This window comes from Alosa sapidissima, chromosome 18, assembly GCF_018492685.1.
Source record: "Alosa sapidissima isolate fAloSap1 chromosome 18, fAloSap1.pri, whole genome shotgun sequence".
In the NCBI taxonomy this organism is placed as follows: Eukaryota; Metazoa; Chordata; class Actinopteri; order Clupeiformes; family Clupeidae; genus Alosa; species Alosa sapidissima.
In genome coordinates this window covers 32288658-32294039 of record NC_055974.1, presented here as the reverse complement: position 1 = coordinate 32294039, position 5382 = coordinate 32288658, and the positions used below count along the sequence as shown (strand labels likewise).

Below are 5382 nucleotides of genomic sequence, written 5' to 3'. Positions count from 1 at the left end.
TTCCCAACTGAACAGTGATTATAGCGCTGTGAACGCTCCTGGCTGCGCCTGGCAAATACACCACCATAATAGCAATCAGCTATGGAACAAGCGTGCCTGTTGTTAAAGGGAATGTGAGATGACGCTCTGATTGGTTTATTGCACGTTACGCCCAAACCACACCCATGATTAATGTAGCTACTTCAGACCACCCCATTTTAGATTTGCGTCGGGCGCAACAGTCAATTATCCCGCCGGTAAAATAGCATCAGCGCCCAAGATCCGCCCACAAAGTGACTTGCGTTTTGCGCAAAGACACTTTCGTTTTAGACCATTAAAATAGAGCCCTGTGTTTCAAATTCAATTAACCCTATTTAAACAATGAGTTTCAACCTTAATTAACCCTATTTAAACGCTGCATTTCAACCTTAATTAACCCTATTTAAACGTTTTAACCTTAATTAACCCTATTTAAACGCTGCGTTTCAACCTTAATTAACCCTATGTAAACGTTTCAACCTTAATTAACCCTATTTAAACGCTGCGTTTCAACCTTAATTAACCCTATTTAAACGCTGCATTTCAACGTTAATTAACCCTATTTAAACGCTACGTTTCAACCTGATTTAAACGCTGCATTTCAGCTTCTCACTGTTAGTCGATCACTCACTTCTCCTGTGCTAATTACACTGTAGAAATAAATCGGTGCAACATCATGTGTTTGTCATTTCTGTTCTCTGATTGGCTGCAGCTCTGCCTATAGTCTCCCAGTAGATGGACGTGAAGATGTACATACATTTGCGAACGTAGCGCTATCATTTAGGATACTTAACACTACTGATATATTCAGGACACTTAACTACTGATATATTCAGGACACTTAACACTACTGGTAGATTCAGGATACTTAACACTACTGATATGTTCAGGATACTTAACACTACTGATATATTCGGGACACTTAACACTACTGATATATTCAAGATACTAAACACTACTGATATATTCAGGACACTTAACACTACAGGATACTTAAAACTACAGATATATTCAGGATACTTAACACTACTGGTAGATTCAGGACACTTAACACTACTGATATATTCAGGATACTTAACACTACTGATATATTCAGGACACTAAACACTACTGATATATTCAGGATACTTAACACTACTGATATATTCAGGACACTTAACTGATATATTCAGGATACTTAACACTACTAATATTCAGGATACACTACTGATAGATTCAGGATACTTAACACTACTGATATATTCAGGATACTTAACACTACTGATATATTCAGGATACACTACTGATATATTCAGGATACTTAACACTATTGATAGATTCAGGTTACTTAACACTACTGATATATTCAGGATACCCTCTAACCGCCCATGTCGCAATATTGCGACAAGTGTCATTACTGAATAAAACAGATGCGAGTACAGTGTAAAATCTCATTTGTACTCTTGACAACTAGTTGGCAGACACCCAGAGCTTCGATTCAAGCTCAACCTTTTTTTTTTTCTCAAAGTTTTCAGGAAACACGTGAGAAACACACGATGAAGACGTGCATTTCCTCCATAATGCGGAAGTGATGCGGGCTTCGTGTGATGAAGTCTTGGATCTGTTATTCACCTATTCTGATTCTGAAGGAGAATATCTGCCTTTTGGAGAATATGATCGATCGTCTATTGACTGATAGTCACGGAGCGTCTGTGAATGGAGGTGCGTCTTTTTCGACAGTGTCCACTAAGCATACCATGCTTATTTCGACCCTCTGCCCAACATAGCTGGAGGTGCCAGTGGCAATAGTGATGATAGTGTCCGTAATGGACATGATACAGACAGCAGGGGTTGTAGTAATAGGGCTCTGAAGAACTACAAAGTCACCCGCGATATGGAACTGATTTGACCTGGCTACTTTATTGTATAGTAGCATAGGGTTCGTGGTTATAGTAATAGTTTACTATTGTTGGTTTACATGTGACTGTATTCCTGTTCATTTGTTATGTCGGTGAAATGACAAAAAAAGAAAGTAAAACTGCTCAAATATGTTCAACATCTAGTGTTTACTGAAATGTGCATAATTCACGGTGGTTGCCATCCAGTGACGTCATAATATGCTAATTAGATGAGTAAATTTACCCCCTTCATAAACTTCTGGTCATACTCAATGATTTTCACATTTACAGTAGGACTTTATCTCTGACCACTTGCAAGCCATGGCCTTTTGAAATTTTGATGTAAAAATCCAATTTATATTTTTTAAACCCTGGCGGCTAAAGGGTTAACACTACTGATATATTCAGGATACACTACTGGTAGATTTAGGATACACTACTGGTAGATTTAGGATACTTAACACTACTGATATATTCAGGATACACTACTGGTAGATTCAGGATACACTACTGGTAGATTCAGGACAGTGATGCCTGTGTTGTCATTACGCACTTCACACTTTTACTGATCATCACAGAGAGAGGGAGAGATACTATACTCTCTTTCACACACACACACACACACACACTGCTCTTCAAGGGAAGGTCATCAGGCCGGCCAAAATCAAGCTCCTGAAACTGGGCCAAGATTCACACACACAGATGAGAGTGTTGCTTTTGGGTGGTGCAGCACTCTGAAGGACAAATCTGCTTTGCCACGCGAGCGTGACTCGCTCCAACGTCACACTTTCCAGAAGGACACACACACACACCTAGGAAGACCGCAGTCACGAGCACAGAAAGCACAGGACACACACTGAGAAGATGCTCTACTCGAGTAGCGAGAACACAGTGTGTGTGTGTGTGTGATGTGTAATGTGTGTGATGTGTAATGCGTGTGTGATGTGTAATGTGTGTGTGTGTGTGTGTATGATGTGTAATGTGTGTGTGCGTGTGTGATGTGTAATGTGTGTGATGTGTAATTTGTGTGTGTGTAATGTGTGTGTGTGTGTGATGTGTGTGTGTGATGTGTAATGTGTGTGTGTGTGATGTGTAATGTGTGTGTGTGTGTGATGTGTAGTGTGTGTGATGTGTAATGTGTAATATGTGTGTAATGTGTGTGTGATGTGTAATGTGTGTGTGTGATGTGTAATGTGTGCCCTTATGTTTCTCAGGGTTCCCGCGGATCCTTAAAAAGTCTTAAATACAACTTAAGGTTTTTAAGGCCAAAAAAGTCTTAAATACAACTTGTGTAATGTGTGTGTGATGTGTAATGTGTGTGTGTGTGTGATGTGTGTGTGTGTGTGTGTGTGTGATGTGTAATGTGTGTGTGTGTGATGTGTAATGTGTGTGTGTGTGTAATGTGTGTGATGTGTGTGTGTGATGTATAATGTGTGTGTGTGTGATGTGTAATGTGTGTGATGTGTAATGTGTGTGCGATGTGTAATGTGTGTGGTCCTGAAGTGCCCTTATGTTTCTCAGGGTTCCCGCGGATCCTTAAAAAGTCTTAAATACAACTTGAGGTTTGTAAGGCCTAAAAAAGTCTTAAATACAACTTGAGGTTTTTAAGGCCTAAAAAAGTCTTAAATTGTCTGGAATGTCTTGAATTTTTGAAAAGGAGGTATTAAATTTGTGAATGGGACCGCCAGCGAGTGCGAGAGAGCGAGTGAAATGTCGCCTATGTACAAATACGCCTGACGTTTTCGTGGTGTAGTCGAGGCCTGAGAGATACGCGCGGTAGAGTGAGCGGGAGAATGAGCTGGTAAGCCAGTTAGCCTTAGGGTGGCTAACTGGCCATACGTTCTGATTAAGGCAGTTTAACATATGGATTTCAAAAGTCCTGTCCAGTGCAGCCTCAAGCCGGACGCTCGTTTGTCCTCCTTTGTGGAGTTGCGCTGGGCTTCTAGAATCTTTGCTCGGACGCGGCATCGTTTCACAAACTATGGACGCGAAGACTGCTGGTCAAATAATGTGTTGTGCTTCTGTCACTCGTCTGATAATTTGCTGCGCAATTTATGAAGGAACCACGGACCGACAGAAAAATAAAACAAACGTTTTCGCAATTAACCAGGAGAAAATACACATTAAGTTTATCTGTTAGCATCTCTCCAGCATGATTTGCTGGCTAGGCTAAGTAAATATCTGTCTAAGTTATAGTACCTGTAATATCTCTCTGCAGCTTGCTTGCCAGCCTTTCCCAGTACTTCGCAAAAGTTGTGAAATATGACTGCATATTTTCTTTGAATGTCGGCGACTGGCTACATAAAAAAAATGAGTCTGTAAGTGCGTTCATAATACGTGCGTGCTTGAGATGAAACCAGCAGTTTTTCAGCAGTAACATGCGAGGAGGGGTTTCGCTTTTCCCATACATTTTTTTTTAAACAAGTCAATGGTTTTACAATGTTTCAGTCAAGCTTTGGTTGGTTTAAATACAACTGGTATGCAAAATGTAAGTAGTGAATTAACTTTAATTTTCTGTGCTGCATATGGGACAATAGAGACCTAGTAAAGTTAGTAGGCCTATTAGTAGGCCTATTCAAATATTTTAAATAGCTTAGTCTACCTTTGAAAAAAAGGTAGAAGAGGTGAAGGTAAAAGGTAAAAGGTGAAGAACAACCTCAGCCAGTAGCACAACCAGATATGTACAGCCAGCTTCAAAAGCAAGCAGCCCAGACCCTAAAATTGGGCATTTATAGCTGTGAAGGTAATTCACACACAATTATTTTCTTTCAAAAAAACTATTGCATAAAACAGTTTTAAGTTGTATCTTTTTTGCCGTGGTATAGTCTTAATTTTTCCATTTAGATGTCTTGAAAAAGTCTTAAAAGTCTTTAAATTTGCACTTGGAAAATGTGCAGATACCCTGGTTTCTAAGTTAGGTGTGTTCTGGTTCTAGTGTATTCCGGTTCTGCTGTGTTCCGGTTCTGATGTGTTCCGGTTCTGGTGTGTTCTGGTCATGGTGTGTTCTAGTCATGATGTGTTCCGGTTCTGGTGTGTTCTGGTTCTTGTGTGTTCTGGTTTTGGTGTGAGCAGAGAGGCGAGGGGTCATGAGCGAGTCCATGTTTGATTCCCACAGAAATCTCCTCTTTAGTGTCTTTAGTGTTGTTCAGTCAGTAGCAGCAGAGGAGAGGGCTTCAAACGAGATGATTAGCCGTGCTGAACGCTACACACACACACATACACACACACAGAACGAGACGATTAGCCGCGCTGAACACCACACACACACACACACACACACACACATACACACACACACACAGAACGAGATGATTAGCCGTGCTGAACGCTACACACACACACACACACACACACAGAACGAGACAATTAGCCGTGCTGAACACCACACACACACACACACACATACACACACACACACAGAACGAGATGATTAGCCGTGCTGAACGCTACACACACACACACACACACACACAGAACGAGATGATTA

General features: G+C 40.7%; 1 long non-coding RNA gene across 1 annotated transcript in view; it reads right to left on the bottom strand.

Moving 5' to 3' along the window:
- Positions 1-217: 217 nt before the first annotated feature.
- LOC121690340 overlaps positions 218-5382 on the bottom strand; it is a 19562-nt gene continuing 14397 nt past the window's right edge. The window contains exon 3 of the long non-coding RNA XR_006025040.1: positions 218-326. This is a non-coding gene — a long non-coding RNA (uncharacterized LOC121690340). The remainder of the gene's footprint in view (positions 327-5382) is intronic.